The sequence below is a fragment of the Schistocerca cancellata genome, chromosome 5 (genome assembly GCF_023864275.1).
Source record: "Schistocerca cancellata isolate TAMUIC-IGC-003103 chromosome 5, iqSchCanc2.1, whole genome shotgun sequence".
Lineage (NCBI taxonomy): Eukaryota > Metazoa > Arthropoda > Insecta > Orthoptera > Acrididae > Schistocerca > Schistocerca cancellata.
The window spans coordinates 56,134,689-56,151,570 of NC_064630.1; positions in this window are offsets into that span (position 1 = coordinate 56,134,689).

Here is a 16,882-nt window from a genome sequence, read left to right on the forward strand (position 1 = left end):
CGAATCTTTTGTCACGAACAGATCATCATGACACTTTTTCAAGTTACAGACCACATGCGCCGCCGATACACATTATGTGTCTTTAAGGCAGTGCTTTCCATTTCCTTCTACTTCTCATGCCGTTGACCATTGGTGATTCCCCCGCCTGTAGGGGCATTTTCCCACCTCAATGACAAGAGTGTGTCCCAAACGTCTGTAGGTTCCTCCTCCCTCTTTGACAAGACTGAAGAGATTGACTTCTTATGCCAGAAGTTTTCGGCCGCTATTACTGGTGATTTTTATTCAGAACTCAAGAGGGACCGAGGGCGTTTTGAGTAGCAGTCAAAGGTCACTAGTAAGGAACCTGCCATCCCGAAACACTTTCACCCATCGCGCCACCGTACGATATGGCAATGATGCATCACCACACGCTCTCGCGGTCCCTAAGAAGCATTGCTGTGCGCTCCGAAGACATTCCACTTCAGTGTTGATCCGTATATGTTGTTCGTGTTTCCTAAACGTACTATTTGGGTGCTTGAAGTGGCCTCCCACACTTTCAGACACTACGCACTCAACTGATTCAAATACAGCCGCCGTCGCTCGCTGCACTAGTCCATGGGACTTTCTGCTGCCTGCTACAGACAGCACACATGCCCTGACGCACATCATTCTTGTTATGACAGTATTGCCACCCTTAACGTGCCGGTAACGTAATGGTTGCCGCCCAGATTACCGGCTACACAACTCTGAGATGATCGTGTTATGTACCCAGTGGCACCCAGTACCATCATACGAGGTGCATTCAAGTTCTAAGGCCTCCGATTTTTTTTCTAATTAACTACTCACCCGAAATCGATGAGACTGGCGTTACTTCTCGACGTAATCGCCCTGCAGACGTACACATTTTTTACAACGCTGACGCCATGATTCCATGGCAGCGGCGAAGGCTTCTTTAGGAGTCTGTTTTGACCACTGGAAAATCGCTGAGGCAATAGAAGCACGGCTGGTGAATGTGCGGCCACGGAGAGTGTCTTTCATTGTTGGAAAAAGCCAAAAGTCACTGGGAGCCAGGTCAGGTGAGTAGGGAGCATGAGGAATCACTTCAAAGTTGTTATCACGATGAAACTGTTGCGTAACGTTAGCTCGATGTGCGGGTGCGTTGTCTTGCTGAAACAGCACACGCGCAGCCCTTCCCAAACGTTTTTGTTGCAGTTTGGGAAGGTGCGAGGTGCCGGGGCAAGCAGTGTATTTAACACTAAATTCTTCTAGAATCTCCATATGTAAAAGATGCTCTAAGTCGCCCCTATTCTAACTCCGACTTTTGCTGTTGCACATGGATTAAAAAATATACGCGAACTGACTGTAATCAACCCTGCAAGTGGAGTAGAAAAGAGTTTGGCACCTGCAGTAATTTAATTTGATAAATAAGTTAAATAAAGGAAGGTTTCATTAACGTAGTGCGAAATGATGCGTTACTCTACCGATTAACAGAATGAAAGTTCTGTCCAAAATAACAATATGATTTATTAAGACTAAACACAAAATAATAAACAAAAACACGTGAAACATTTATAATATATCAAATTGGCTCAAATTGGATACTCAAACAAACGCTATGAAGGTGAGGTTGTCCCTAAACTAGATTCTGAGGTTTAAGACGAAATGGTATGTGGAGCCAATTCCTTGCCACTCAAATCTTAAGAGAGACACACAGCTAACCCAACATTAATTGCTGCTACTCAAGACAGAACAAAGTTAGAAAAAGACGAACAGGCGCGCTCTGCTGAGCTCTGATTATCACCTAGGAACATCCGTATCTGCCGGTGCTGTGGACATACATTACCAAACTGTCTTCTTAACTGCCAGAACACGATCTGGCGCACCGGAGGCGATGGCTGGTTGCTTCGACGTCCTCGACCGAAAGGCGAGAGCCGACTACCCCCGAGCACCCGTACAGGCCGAACACACAACATTCCCGCCCCCACGACAGTGGCCGTGGTTAAACATTCCAATCAGCAACTCGAAAACTGGCGGAAAATTCCACTCTATTGCCGGAGCACTACCATTCCACCAATGGAGATTCTTGGCGCCAATTTCTGCGCTGATTTTGCTACGTCACGGAGCTATGTCCTGAGCAAGCCAATCACAGTTACTATTTTGCAGAAAGCGCGGGAATTTTCCCGCCACAACTGCCTGGGTACACAAGTCATTCCCATGCCTCGCTGGTAGCCCGCCAGAAAGTGTTTTCGCAAAGTTTCTGCGAAGTAATGGAACCTCTAGCACAGCCGCTACTTCAGACCCCTCCGGGCGTGTCTTTTGACAATGTCGGCGTCTGCAAAGCATTCACTCGGCTCTCTCACACCCGTCGGCTTAACCCCTTCCAGATCAGCAGTGCCCGCCTGTCACCGGACCACCCGGGTGACGAGAGACGCTGCGTGGGAAGTCCGCGTGTGAAGGAATAGCGACTTTTCACTGCATGCAATTAGAGAGGAAAATCGTAAGATAGAAATATGAGAGGGGGCTCATGCCACCTCTCATAGCCCCTACGCCATTTTAGATTGTAACTGGTGAGCGGTTGGCTCACTTAGGAGCAAGGTAGTGAGTCAATCGCCCAAGAACTATCTCGCAAACTGGCTGCACATGCCGCACTCTATAAAGAAAATCACTGCAACTGAAAAATGCAGCTCATAGAGGGAGGATTATTTATGATGTAGCCAATTTCACCTTCTTAATATGGAACACTAACACTCACATCGCACATCCATACCCAGGGAGCCCCTTCCAAACACCGATTCACACAGACATTCACTCTCTAAATATGGCGCGGGCATGTGTGCCAAATATGGAGCAATTTATTCTTTACAATCAGAGCTGGAGTGCTCCGCAATTAAATGCCCAAGATGTTACAACAGTTTTAATCATTAAACTAACCTGAACTCACTCACACATGATGCTACGTATTTAAGTTAACAATCTCTTTGTGAGTTTTCAGAATCTAATTACAAGCTCCGATTCATTCTGTCTCCCTGCAGCAAGAATAACCTTTACAAAATGTTCCCTGAACTGATGGTCCATTCACAATGACAGTTGTGGTATCTGCCTCAGTTTATGGGGACTTCAGGCACACTGTTTGCATACACACAACAATAAATACAAAATACAAAAAAACATGGTGTGGAGAACAGTACAGTAATTTGTAATAAGAATTACAGTGTAAAACACAAACACATACAAGGTATAAAATACATTACAAAAACAACACTAGAGAAAGAAATTTAAGAAAAAAAACAAGGTTCATGGGGCATCAAGTTGTGCGTGCACATTGCACAAAGTTCACAACTGTGCTGAGAATGAGGCACTAAATCACATTGTTAGAAATATTCGAAGCACTTCACAAATTCCACAGTACTGACATCACATAGGGCTAAACGTCGGGTGTTGTTGCTACATTGTTGCAACAGCAATAGGGTGTGCTGGAGCATCTGCAGTACTCTGTTGAGATTGCACCAATACCTACGCATATGATCACGGCAGTACGGTAGGAAGACACAGTGATAGGCCCTCCTCACGTCGATTAATTGTCTCTGAGGTCTACTTGTTGGGATACATCACTAGTCTAGGTCTCTTCTCTCGCTGGACAGTACTTTACGTTTCCCAATATTGCAGTTCGACGAGGGATGATGGCACGTGGAGTGACTCCACAAGTGTGTGAGGTCATCCATACAGGATCGAACTAGGAGCGACGATTGCTAAAACTGCTCTCTAATAGAGAGGAGAAGTTAGAATTGAGACCATACATTTGTTAGTGTGGCACGATACTGCTTTGTGTATGCAGATCGGCCAATGCTAGTGAGTTGTAAAAACCCAAACAGGTGAGTGTATAGCGTCCCTTTCTGTCCTGAGGCACATGAGGCGCTGGTTCTGACACGATATGTGATCTTCTTCGTGTGCTCACGACAACGTAGTCTGCCGCAGGAAATCCCTCCAAACGGCTGCCGCGTCCGGAGAGCTAGCAGGCTGTCGCGTGTGGGTCGCATGTCAGTGTCAACGGCCAGCCTCACGTTCGCTTGTGGCCCGGCGAGGATCCCGCCTAATCCCTCGGGTATATGGCCCGGTGACAGTCAGCTTGCAGGACCGGACGCTCGCCTTCTTGCAGGTAGCCGAAGACCTCTTGTTTTTGCGCTGGCTGGCCTCTGCATTGCCACGATACCCGTCATCTGCACAGTTCTGACAAAAATCTTATGCCTAACTTTTTCCCATGACCTTCTATGTTATAATAAATTTACATAATGACACATTGATGGTCTGTCATTTCAGACACTCTTATTTTACTTTTATAGTTATTAATCTATGGGTATCATTATAACAAAATTTTGGTGTATCAAATTTAGACATGGAAATAATTTATCTTCATATTTGTGTAGAGACCGGTCTCACTACTGTACATGGTGTGTGACACTACTCTGGATGAACAGCTAAATGTGGGGGCCCGCACTAATATTACTGTTAATTATATAGATCGACAGTAGACATGCTCAAGAATTAACTACCATTTGCCAACGATCTGCATTCTATGTCTTTTAATTAAATTATGTTGTTATGCAGGTCTAAGTTTTACTGTGCTACAAAGAACATGCAACTATGCTACTTTCGCTCGCCCGTCGTCCCTCCATCTAGGGTCTGTGGTTTGGTGACCTGAAAAATAGCATCTCAACAGGCGCGCGCCAAACACTTGTGGTAGAAAACCGCCACACTATTAAGGATCTAGTTATTGTAAAGTCCTAAAGTTTAATTTATCCTAGTATATGGTACTCTCTCTATTATTATTATTATTATTTTTTACCTTATACAACACTCTTACATAATTCCTGTTACGCTGAGATGTCTCGCTGCTCGCCGCTATTGACGACAGTGATGTGCGCGCCGTACGACATGGCCTCCGAGTTCTCACTACGCGTCACTGAAACTCCAGAGACTGGGTTAGCCATGGCTATACAAGACAATAAATTTATAGTTGCAACTTCCTTCTCTATGTGATGCGGTTTTCGCGATCAAAGCACACCTTTCCAGAGGCAATGTAATATGACCAAGCCAGGACTGGTCCCTGTTGAGGATTCCGTCGCCCACCACACACCAGCTACACAGTATGTCACGAATCTCCAAGTATAATTCCTTGGTTATTCATCTGTGACAGTCACAAGCAGCACGCTAAATCCCCAACCTGCACATTGGCATGGTAGGCTTTATGCCCGCATTTCTACAGTCTAGGCCCTAGGGCACCATTGGAGTCAAGCGCTCACATGTTCACCCCGACTTGCAAGACAACGAGCATCACTGTAAAAACTATACTGCCCATGTTCATCCTCGAAATCACGCAATATACCACAATCTTGCAGTGCACTGACGCGTGCCTGCAAGCATTGGTATGAACGTCTCACGAACTGGTTGTGGCCGCTATGGAGCGTATCACGACTTCCCAGAACGCTTCTAAGAGCACGTTCTTGTATGCGCCCGTTTGTGCGACATCTCCTCACTCATCATTATCCCTCAACATGGACACCAGACAGGAAAGGACTAAAACATTACTCATGGAAAGATAGTGTCTCCTACTCCATCGACATTGGAAGTCGCGAACATAAACAAAACAAAAAGTTAGCAGCAGTAAATTCTTATGCGAGAAAACGCAGCGTGTTAATACTTTAACAATCTTAATCTATTAATGCAACGATTATTGTTCCCCGAAGAAAGGTTCATATATTTGCCTATTCTATTATGTACACCACTTAAACTACTATTATTCCACGAACTTCTTTGGGTGAGAGAAGTGGTGGAGTCCTATGGACTAGCGCCAATCCCTTCTTAGACTCCCCCTCTTCTGACGTGCATTAGGATTTGGAGGTCTAATTTCAATCTCCTGGTTCTCCCGTTGTCCTTGATTTTGCTCTCTCCAATTACGGTCGCTTTGCCGTTCGTCATTCCTCCTGTCCCAGATTGCTTGTCTAGATTGACCCTGTTCCCTGACGTTCTGGTTTCCGTGTCTCTGGTTTCCATAACCTTGAATAGCGTAACCTTGATTTCCGTAACCCTGATTTCCTAACTGACGAGTGCGATTATGCGATCTGTTGTCGTCTTCCCTTGCTGGCCCGTGGTATTTGTTATTTTGCGCCTTCTTCCTGTCCTTTGCGTCTTGTTTATCGAAGGCTACTTCGAGTTCGCGCAGTAGACTCTTGAATGCATCTATGTCAGATCCACTCTTCCCGACAAGTGTTTGTTGATACCTAACTGGCAATTTGGAAAAGCAAAATTTAATGATTTCTCCGTTGCTGTATGGACTATCTAAAAACTGACTCTTCTTGAGTAAATCATCAAAAAATTTGGTTGCGCTTCTATGCCCGGACACTTCTAGTTCAGGACAAAATATTATTTCCTCTTTAATCCTGTCTTGCGTTTCCTTTGACCAGTAGGTCCGCAGGAATGCACCAACAAATTCCTGATAAGTCCGACACGTCGCTGCCACGCCCCGCATCTTTTCCGCAGCTTGGCCTTCGATGTGTCCACACATGAATTCTAATTTGGCCTGGGTTGGCCATGACGACGGTAATGAATTTGTAAATTGCATCATCCAGCTCTTCGGATGCATCGACCCTCCATTATCTTTGAATTTCTGGAATTTTACTATCGACAGGAAGTGATTGTGATCAAAATTCTGTCCGATCCTCGCCCTGGTGTTGTTACTCGTTTCCGATACTTGCACGTCTGCTGAGTGTCCTGATCTATCTTGCTGATAACTGTGATGTGCTACGTCTGTATCACAGTGGAAGTGGCATTCAGCATTCACTCTTCTAAGTGGGCTGCAATTATTGGAGCTATTACTCGCTGTTTCTGCGTGTGCATTGTTCGTTCCGCACGCTGTCACTGGGCTAGAGCACGGCGGGCTTTTCCTCGGAGACACAATCCTGTGTACTCCATCATTGGTATCCGAAAGCGCAGTGCTCGTGTGCCCGTTTCGCTCTAGTTTTGCTATCCGACTCTCTACTTCTTTCATTCGTTTCGTGATGTTCGTAACCGCAATATTACCTTGAGTCTTTATGGCCGCTAGGGATTTTGAGTGGCCTTGTGTCGCACGTCCCAAGCGCCCTGCGAGTTGAGAAGTTACTCTTGCGATTTTCATTGCCCCTGTTGCTGCAGTTTTGGCTAGGCCTGCTACTTTTTGTGCTACCATTGACATTTGTTTTGCTTCTCCACATTCTTTCTTTATTGTTAATAATTCCCCACGAATTACCCCTATATGGGAAATTATTGCCTCAGTGTCCTTCTTACGCTGTTCGTCAGCTTCTTCTTTCTCCTTCTTACGTTGTTTCTCAGCTTCTTCCTTCTCCTTCTTACGCTGTTTGTCAGCTTCTTCTTTCATTGATCGTAGGAAGCTCAGTATTGGGTTTAAGTCATCTTTTTGATCCTCTTCAAACATGGGCGATGTAACTCTGGACACCCGGGCGCTAGAGCTTTGACGTGGCCGAGCTGGCCCCTGTCTGCTCTCGTTCGTTTGATTATAAATTTCTGCTACCGTCTCGACCTGTGTGCCTGTCTCTGTTTCATCCTCTACCTCACTATCATAATCACGGCCGCGACGCTGCTCTATGATCGCGTCCAAATCACTCTCCTCATCAATGAGTCTTTCGTCCTGACCTGCTAAAAATGTGCCCATCTCATCTCCGAACCTATCCCCGTCAGTAAACTGCCCCTTATCCATTATGCTATCCTCTTTCGTTTTAGCTACGCTCGACAATAGTCGTGCCTTCCTTCTCGTGATCATTCATGAAAAACAAATTTATCTAAAAATACACAATAAAAATAATCTACTCCCAATATTTTTTACACATAAACATAAAATTTCAAAAACATCGTTCCAACGCTATAATTACATGCACGATTTGTTGTGGTACAGAAACCGCACACAAACCCGACAAAGTGTGCTGTGGTACAGACAGCACATAAAAGAAACACAAAAAAGCAATGAACAAACAAAAATATATATACACTGAAAACAAAAACTGTAATCATGCGCCGCTAATAAAAACTAATCGCGGAACTATAAGAAAAAGAACTTGGGTACTAATAATAAAATTAGTAGAGAAAAAAAAATTGAATGTTCCTACTAAGAATACTGTTTGTTAATCAGTGATTCACAGGAAAGATCCGAGGCTAAGGGTCACCATTTTATGCGAGGTGCCGGGGCAAGCAGTGTATTTAACACTAAATTCTTCTAGAATCTCCATATGTAAATGATGCTCTAAGTCCCCCCTATTCTAACTCCGACTTTTGCTGTTGCACATGGATTAAAAAATATACGCGAACTGACTGTAATCAACCCTGCAAGTGGAGTAGAAAAGAGTTTGGCACCTGCAATAATTTAATTTGATAAATAAGTTAAATAAAGGAAGGTTTCATTAACGTAGTGAGAAATGATGGGTTGCTCTACCGATTAACAGAATGAAAGTTCTGTCCAAAATAACAATATGATTTATTAAGACTAAACACAAAATAATAAACAAAAACACATGAAACATTTATAATACATCAAATTGGCTCAAATTGGATACTCAAACAAACGCTATGAAGGTGAAATTGTCCCTAAACTAGATTGTGAGGTTTAAGACGAAGTGATATGTGGAGCCAATTCCTTGCCACTCAAATCTTAAGAGAGACACACAGCTAACCCAACATTAATTGCTGCTACTCAAGACAGAACAAAGTTAGAAAAAGACGAACAGGCGCGCTCTGCTGAGCTCTGATTATCACCTAGGAACATCCGTATCTGCCGGTGCTGTGGACATACATTACCAAACTGTCTTCTTAACTGCCAGAACACGATCTGGCGCACCGGAGGCGATGGCTGGTTGCTTCGACGTCCTCGACCGAAAGGCGAGAGCCGACTACCCCCGAGCACCCGTACAGGCCGAACACACAACATTCCCGCCCCCACGACAGTGGCCGTGGTTAAACGTTCCAATCAGCAACTCGAAAACTGGCGGAAAATTCCACTCTATTGCCGGAGCACTACCATTCCACCAATGGAGATTCTTGGCGCCAATTTCTGCGCTGATTTTGCTACGTCACGGAGCTATGCCCTGAGCAAGCCAATCACAGTTACTATTTTGCAGAAAGCGCGGGAATTTTCCCGCCACAACTGCCTGGGTACACAAGTCATTCCCATGCCTCGCTGGTAGCCCGCCAGAAAGTGTTTTCGCAAAGTTTCTGCGAAGTAATGGAACCTCTAGCACAGCCGCTACTTCAGACCCCTCCGGGCGTGTCTTTTGACAATGTCGGCGTCTGCAAAGCATTCACTCGACTTCCTCACACCTGTCGGCTTAACCCTTTCCAGATCTGCAGTGCCCGCCTGTCACCGGACCACCCGGGTGACGAGAGACGCTGCGTGGGAAGTCCGCGTGTGAAGGAATAGCGACTTTTCACTGCATGCAATTAGAGAGGAAAATCGTAAGATAGAAATAATAGAAGGGGCTCATGCCACCTCTCAAAGGAATTTGTTCTTCAAAACATTTTCGTAGGATGCACCTGTTACCGTAGTGCCCTTTGGAACGCAGTGGGTAAGGATTACACCCTCGCTGTGCCAGAACATGGACACCATCATTTTTTCAGCACTGGTGGTTACCCGAAATTTTTTTGGTGGCGGTGAATCTGTGTGCTTCCATTGAGATGACTGGCGCTTTGTTTCTGGATTGAAAAATGGCATCCATGTCTCATCCATTGTCACAACCAACGAAAAGAAAGTCCCATTCATGCTGTCGTTGCGTGTCAACATTGCTTGGCAACATGCCACACGGGCAGCCATGTGGTCGTCCGTCAGCATTCGTGGCACCCACCTGGATGACACTTTCCGCATTTTCAGGTCGTCATGCAGGATTGTGTGCACAGAACCCACAGAAGTGCCAACTCCGGAGGCGATCTGTTCAACAGTCATTCGGCGATCCCCCAAAACAATTCTCTCCACTTTCTCGATCATGTCGTCAGACCGGCTTGTGAGAGCCTGAGGTTGTTTTGGTTTGTTGTCACATGATGTTCTGCCTTCATTAAACTGTCGCACCCACGAACGCACTTTCGACACATCCATAACTCCATCACCACATGTCTCCTTCAACTGTCGTTGAATTTCAATTGGTTTCACACCACGCAAATTCAGAAAACGAATGATTGCACGCTGTTCAAGTAAGGAAAACGTCGCCATTTTAAGTATTTAAAACAGTTCTCATTGTCGCCGCTGGCGGTAAAATTCCATCTGCCGTACGGTGCTGCCATCTCTGGGACGTATTGACAATGAACGCGGCCTTATTTAAAACAATGCGCATGTTTCTATCTCTTTCCAGTCCGGAGAAAAAAAATCGGAGGCCTTAGAACTTGAATGCACCTCGTACAAGGTGTTGGGTCTGTACGACACTCACGAATCGACTCTTCTGGAAAGGAGACGTGATGAAACTCCTGTATCAAGATGTTTCGCTGGGCGCACCAATGTCGGCGCCTCTATCTCCGTAGTGAGTTAAGTGGCACAGTGGTTAGAACACTGGGCTCGAATTCGAGACAATGACTGTTGAAATCCGGGTCCGACCACCTTAATTTAGGTGTCCCGTCATTTCCCATCCAGTCAGCAAAAAGAGTCACATAATCTGCCTGTTGGCTTATGTCTCGGGTTCACCACCGGCATTGGAGGGTGAAACTTTGACAGTGACGGCCACTCGTGCTAGCGAAACGTCAGTAAAATCATTGGAGGAACGTCGTCCGAAGAACCTGAGACAGAAGCCAATAGGTAGTTTGTCAACAAGTGGCCACGAAAGCCTTAACAATTGAGTCACATAATCCTTGGTAGTACTGCGGCCTCCTAACTCGGGACCATAGAATATCACTACATGGCCGCTCAAATCATCACAGAACCCCCGCCAGCATTCACTCTAAGGGCGTACACTCGGCCAGAACATGAAAACAGTGTTCAACAAGACTCGTTCGATCAAACAACATTCTTTCTTTGCTCCATAGTTCAAGTTTTATGGTTTCGGAACTACGCTTTCCTTTTCGGGACATTTGCGTAACTTAACTAGCGAGGTTACCACGGATTCCGAATGTGAATTAAACTGGGTGAAATTGAGTATCAAAGAACGGTCAAGAATGGTGATAGGTTACTTTCATAGACCACCTGGGTCAGGGTCTATAGTTATAGAACGCTTCAGACACCACTTGCAGAATATCGTTAGTAGTATTCCCGATCATGCCGTTGTAATAGGGGATGACTTCAACTTGTCAGGTATAGATTGGGAGTGTTATGCCATCAAAACCGGTGCCAGAAACAAAGGCATAGTTCCTTAGGCCCCAGACAAGTATGTTCCGAGTAAGGTTTTAGGGAATGGGAGAGATCCACCATGATTTAATGGCCGTGTTAGAAAAGAGCAGCGTAAAGAAAGAGCACTTCATCTCAGAATCAAGAGAAGTAAAAACTTAGCTGACAAACAAAAGGTGAAAGAAGCGAAAATGAGCGTAAGGAGACCAATGAGAGCAGCATTCAATGATTTTGAAAGTAAGACGTTGTCAACCGACCTGAGTAGAATCCTAAGAGATTTTGGTCGTATGTAAAATCAGTAAGTGGGTCAAAATCATATAATCATTCTCTCAGTGACCACACCAGCACCGAAACGGAAGAAAACAGAGAGAAGGCCGTAATAATACTGAATTCCGTTTTCCGAAGTTTTTAACGGCGGATGATAGTAACACTTTCCCTCCTTTCATCCGCCGTACGAACATCGAAATGGCAGATATTGAGATAGCCGATCGCGGAATTGAAAAGCAGCTACAATCGCTTAGTAGCGGAAAGGTTTCAGGACCAGATGGGATACCTATAAAATTCTATAAAGATTATGCTAAAGAACTTGGTCCCTTTGTAGCAGTAATTTATCGTAGATCACTTGAGCAACGAAAGGTACCTAACGACTGGAAAAAACGTCAGGTCACTCCCGTTTTTAAGAAAGGCCGATAAGACAAATCCGCACAATTAGAGACCTACACTCCTGGAAATTGAAATAAGAACACCGTGAATTCATTGTCCCAGGAAGGGGAAACTTTATTGACACATTCCTGGGGTCAGATACATCACATGATCGCACTGACAGAACCACAGGCACATAGACACAGGCAACAGAGCATGCACAGTGTCGGCACTAGTACAGTGTATATCCACCTTTCGCAGCAATGCAGGCTGCTATTCTCCCATGGAGACGATCGTAGAGATGCTGGATGTAGTCCTGTGGAACGGCTTGCCATGCCATTTCCACCTGGCGCCTCAGTTGGACCAGCGTTCGTGCTGGACGTGCAGACCGCGTGAGACGACGCTTCATCCAGTCCCAAACATGCTCAATGGGGGACAGATCCGGAGATCTTGCTGGCCAGGGTAGTTGACTTACACCTTCTAGAGCACGTTGGGTGGCACGGGATACATGCGGACGTGCATTGTCCTGTTGGAACAGCAAGTTCCCTTGCCGGTCTAGGAATGGTAGAACGATGGGTTCGATGACGGTTTGGACGTACCGTGCACTATTCAGTGTCCCCTCGACGATCACCAGTGGTGTACGGCCAGTGTAGGAGATCGCTCCCCACACCATGATGCCGGGTGTTGGCCCTGTGTGCCTCGGTCGTATGCAGTCCTGATTGTGGCGCTCACCTGCACGGCGCCAAACACGCATACGACCATCATTGGCACCAAGGCAGAAGCGACTCTCATCGCTGAAGACGACACGTCTCCATTCGTACCTCCATTCACGACTGTCGCGACACCACTGGAGGCGGGCTGCACGATGTTGGGGCGTGAGTGGAAGACGGCCTAACGGTGTGCGGGACCGTAGCCCAGCTTCATGGAGACGGTTGCGAATGGTCCTCGCCGATACCCCAGGAGCAACAGTGTCCATAATTTGCTGGGAAGTGGCGGTGCGGTCCCCTACGGCACTGCGTAGGATCCTACGGTCTTGGCGTGCATCCGTGCGTCGCTGCGGTCCGGTCCCAGGTCGACGGGCACGTGCACCTTCCGCTGACCACTGGCGACAACATAGATGTACTGTGGAGACCTCACGCCCCACGTGTTGAGCAATTCGGCGGTACGTCCACCCGGCCTCTCGCATGCCCACTATACGCCCTCGCTCAAAGTCCTTCAACTGCACATACGGTTCACGTCCACGCTGTCGCGGCATGCTACCAGTGTTAAAGACTGCGATGGAGCTCCGTATGCCACGGCAAACTGGCTGACACTGACGGCGGCGGTGCACAAATGCTGCGCAGCTAGCGCCATACGACGGCCAACACCGCGGTTCCTGGTGTGTCCGCTGTGCCGTGCGTGTGATCATTGCTTGTACAGCCCTCTCGCAGTGTCCGGAGCAAGTATGGTGGGTCTGACACACCGGTGTCAATGTGTTCTTTTTTCCATTTCCAGGAGTGTATAAATGATCTAGTACGAAGCGTTGGATGCTCTTTAAGACTATTCGCACATGATGCACTTGTTTATACCAAAGTAGCAACGCCAAAAGATAGCAAGAATTTGCAGAACGACCTGCAGTGAATTGATGAACGATGCAAACTCTGGCAGTTGACCCTGAACGAGACGGCTGCTGTGGCCGAGCGGTTCTAGGCGCTTCAGTCCGAAACCGCGCGACTACTACGGTCGCAAGTTCGAATCCTGCCTCGGGCATGGGTGTGTATGATGTCCTTAGGTTAGTTAGGTTTAAGTAGGTCTAAGTCTAGGGGACTGGTGACCTCAGATATTAAGTCCCACAGTGCCTAGAGCCACTTGAACAGTTTTTTGACCCTGAACGTAAATAAATGTAACATATTGCGCATACAGAGGAAAATAAATCCACTATTGTACAGCTACACGATTAATGACAAACAGCTTGAGACTGCGTCTGCCGTAAAATATCGAGGCGTAACTATGTAGAGAGACCTTAAGGGGAATGAGCATCTAAAACAGATACTGGGAAAAGCAGACTCAGATTCATCGGAAAAATCTTAAGGAAATGTAACTCATCCAGGGAAGAAAGGCTTATAAGACACTTTTGCGTCAGATTGTTGAATACTGTTCATCTTTCCGGGATCGCTATCAGGTAGGAGAGATAGCGGAGATAGAGAAGATGTAGCGAAGAGCGGCACGTTTGTCACGGGACCGTTTATCTGGCGAAAGAGCGTTCCGGAAATGCTAAACAAACTCCGCTGCAGGCGTTACAAGAGAGGCATTGTACATCAGACAGAGGTTTACTATTGAAATTTCGGGACGGGATTTTTCAGGAGGAGTCAGACAACATATTACTTCCCCCCCCCCCCCCCCCCCTCCCACTTACATCTCGCGTATTGACCACGAGGAGAAAATTCGAGAAATTAGAGCCCATACAGAGGTTACCGACAGTCATTATTTCCACGCACTATTCGCGTGTGGCACAGGATTGGAGGGAACAAATAGTGGTGCCGACAGTACCCTCCGCCACACTCTATTAGATGGCTTGCGGGAAGCACCCACCATAGGATAACCAACATTTGCTCACGTTAGAATTCACGTATCTACGACCTAACGCACTCGCAACTACGTAGAAGTCTGTTTGACCACGAGTTACACTTGCAACGCGTTGAGGTCACTGCACAATTGCCGCTCGTGGTCATATACTTCAGTGCAAACTGTAGGCTAGTCTATCGTCTGCGTTTATGTTCGAGAATGCATTTCTCGCAGTGTTTTCACATTTTTATCCAGTCTGTGTATTATCAAACGATGCATTTCCGGGTATGGGTTTCCTGTGAAAAGTTTATCTGCTAAGTCCTCTCCACAACTCCCAGAATCCTATAAGAGGAACTGCGAAACACGGTGTATACAGGCTGTATATAACGACAGCCTTCCTACATTACGCGGTTGCACTGAAATGGTAATCATATTTGTGTCCACGCGCGTTTTACACCTTTCCAGTTTCACGGTTGTAGTGTACCGCAGTCATGGTGTTACAGTTTTAGTGGCTAGAAGCGCACAGGTGTCCATTTCTTACTCGGATAGCCTCGAAAGCAGCTACGTAGTAGATAGTGTCGGAGGTTCCATGCGACCTTTCGCGGATGATGGTGCATTATACAGAGAAATTGCAGCATTAGAAAATTGCAGCGAAATGCAGGAAGATCTGCAGCGGATTGGCACTTGGTGCAGGGAGTGGCAACTGACCGTTAACATAGACAAATGTAATGTATTGCGAATACATAGAAAAAAGGATCCTTTATTGTATGATTATATGATAGCAGAACTATCACTGGTAGCAGTTACTTCTGTAAAATATCTGGGAGCATGCGTACGGAACGATTTGAAGTGGAATGATCATATAAAATTAATTGTTGGTAAGGCGGGTGCCAGGTTGTGATTCATTGGGAGAGTCCTTAGAAAATGTAGTCCATCAACAAAGTAGGTGGCTTACAAAACATTCCTTCGACCTGCTGCTGTGCTGTGGCCTTCAGTCCTGAGACTGGTTTGATGCAAATCTCCGTGCTACTCTATCCTGTGCAAGGTTCTTCATCTCTCACTTACTGCAGCCTACATCCTTCTGAATCTGCTTAGTGTACTCATCTCTTGGTCTCCCTCTACGATTTTTACCCTCCACGCTGACCTAAAGTACTAAATTGGTGATCCCTTGATGCCTCAGAACATGTCCTACCAACCGATCCCTTCTTCTAGTCAAGTTGTGCCACAAACTCCTCTTCTCCCCAATTCTATTCAATACCTCCTCATTAGTTACGTGATCTACCCATCTAATCTTCAGCATTCTTTTGTAGCACCACATTTCGAAAGTTTCTATTCTCTTCTTGTCTAAACTATTTATCGTCCACGTTTCACTTCCATACATGGCTACACTCCATACAAATACTTTCAGAAACGACTTCCTAACACTTAAATCAATACTCGATGTTAACAAATTTCTCATCTTCAGAAACGCTTTCCTTGCCATTGCCAGTCTACATTTTATATCCTCTCTACTTCGACCATCATCAGTTATTTTGCTCCCCAAATAGCAAAACTCCTTTACTACTTTAAGTGTCTCATTTCCTAATCTAATTCCCTCAGCATCACCCGACTTAATTCGACTACATTCCATTATCGTTGTTTTGCTTTTGTTGATGTTCATCTTATATCCTCCTTTCAAGACACTGTCCATTCCGTTCAACTGATCTTCCAAGTCCTTCGCTGATTCTGACAGAATTAGAATGTCATCGGCGAACCTGAAAGTTTTTATTTCTTCTCCATGGATTTTAATACCTACTCCGAACTTTTCTCTTGTTTCCTTTACTGCTTGCTCAATATACAGATTGAATAGAATCGGGGAGAGGCTACAACCCTGTCTCACTCCCTTCCCAACCACTGCTTCCCTTTCATGTCCCTCGACTCTTATAACTGCCATCTGGTTTCTGTACAAATTGTAAATAGCCTTTCGCTCCCTGCATTTTACCCCTGCCACCTTCAGAATTTGAAAGAGAGTATTCCAATCAACATTGTCAAAAGCTTTCTCTAAGTCTACAAATGATAGAAACGTAGGTTTGCCTATTCTTAATCTAAGATAAGCCGTAGGGTCGGTATTGCCTGACGTGTTCCAACATTTCTACGGAATCCAAACTGATCGTCCCCGAGGTCGGCTTCTACTAGTTTTTCCATTCGTCTGTAAAGAATTCGCGTTAGTATCTTGCAGCTGTGACCTTTTAAACTGATAGTTCGGTAATTTTCACATCTGTCAACACCTGCCTTCTTTTGGACTGGAATTATTATATTCTTCTTGAAGTCTGAGGGAATTCCGCCTGTTTCATACATCTTGCTCACCAGATGGTAGAGTTTTTTCAGGACTGG